At 34.5% G+C, this 1619-nt stretch overlaps 1 protein-coding gene across 3 annotated transcripts in view; it reads left to right on the plus strand.

The window, feature by feature from the left end:
- The window catches only part of LOC117114320 (helicase with zinc finger domain 2-like), a 43334-nt gene that overhangs the window by 9498 nt on the left and 32217 nt on the right, over positions 1-1619 (plus strand). The window lies entirely within an intron of this gene.

The following is a 1619-nucleotide window of genomic DNA, read 5'->3' on the forward strand; positions in this document are numbered from 1 at the left end:
GCTGGTATCACAAGGGGTGGGACAGTGGAGTATTTTAATTTAAGGAAGAGGGTTCTGAAAGAGGGTCCGGACCATGTTAACGCGCGCCACCATGGTTAGCGCTGAGGTGCAAACATTTTCAGTATTTTTTACCTCTGGATGCCCGGAAATGGAACTTAAATTACCCTTTTAAATTGTTTTTTTTTGACACATTGAGTCAACAAAAACAAATATTATTTGTTATTTTAAAGAAATAACTCCGTCATGTTGATAACTTCGACGAAAGCTCGCAGCAGGTTTATATCCGATTAATTGCAGTGCCTTTTAAATAAGTAACATCGTTATTCATTTTTCAATCACTTTCATATTTTTATTTAAATTATCTCTCATCGCCATGGCAAACTGGTGGGATCCGCGCCCGTATTTACAGATGGTAATATAATTTAGGGAAACACAATGCATACAAAAGCAACCTACATGTTCTCCTCAAGCAACAGAAACTGGTTGTATGAATAATCACATCGTCACCCCTGACAAAGTTCCGGTCCACTGCTAAACTTCGTATATAAGATATATTTGATATCAAAAAAATCAATGTATTTTGCTTCATGTACAGGCTGTTAAATGATGACCTGCCCAATAAAAGGAAGGACATGTTTAAAGATACGATTTGAACTTGAGAGTGATTTTATGTACGATTTGCGTACGAAAAACATCTCGTCATTCCTTCAAATAGGCTGACAATTAGTCAACATTTTTGTAACGGTAAACGGACCAAATCTATAGAACAACTTGCGACAAACGTCAAACGATATTACGTCTAGCAATTAGTTAAATAAACTTAAAACCACAATATAAAACACGAGCTTGTGAAAAATATTATGTATTTGCCTAGAAATAGTGCACTTTGTAACCGCAAGGAAAAGCGCAATATAAATGCTCATACCAGTACCAGTCTACATAACCTAACATAAAACAAAATGATTGTGAAGATTTCTTGACCCATGGGACTGAAAACTTACAAATTTCTTATCTTATTTTTTATTTAATACATATTTAATATCAAAGTTGGGAAATACAATGAAGATTTTACAATTGTTGAGAAAATTAATGTCAGCTTCAACTTTTCTTACTTGTTTGCGAAGTTTTTCCATTCTTCTGCAATCTTGTTTACAAACATCACTATTAAAACAATGAGAAGTAAAGCGTATTACAAAGCACTTTGCAAAGCAAATATTTAATTAAGCATCGTTATTTGTCCTTTTATGTGTTTATATAATGTTTATATTTCGTTTAGAGAGTCTTAAGAGACAAACCAATCACTGGTCTCATGATGATTCTCGACCATAGTAAACGTTCGCATTTTATTATGTATTTTGTTTCATTGTTATTGTTGTCAATTATATTTATCAATAATAAAGGTAGATTAATAATTGGCAAATATGCAGTAAGTCGGCGTAAACAAAAAGACAAGGTAATTCTAAGTGCTGAGAAACACACTACGGAGAGAAAGGAACTTTCGATTTGTGCGACGACGCGACGCTAGAACGGAATCATTCATGCGTGACCGTCCTACTTAACATCCTACGTTCTCTGCATACGTAGATTTTGTGACCTTAACGTTCTCGCATGCGCAGATG

Source organism: Anneissia japonica, unplaced genomic scaffold (genome assembly GCF_011630105.1).
Source record: "Anneissia japonica isolate Jap-2015-1 unplaced genomic scaffold, ASM1163010v1 scaffold2994_len2133135_cov197, whole genome shotgun sequence".
NCBI lineage: Eukaryota > Metazoa > Echinodermata > Crinoidea > Comatulida > Comatulidae > Anneissia > Anneissia japonica.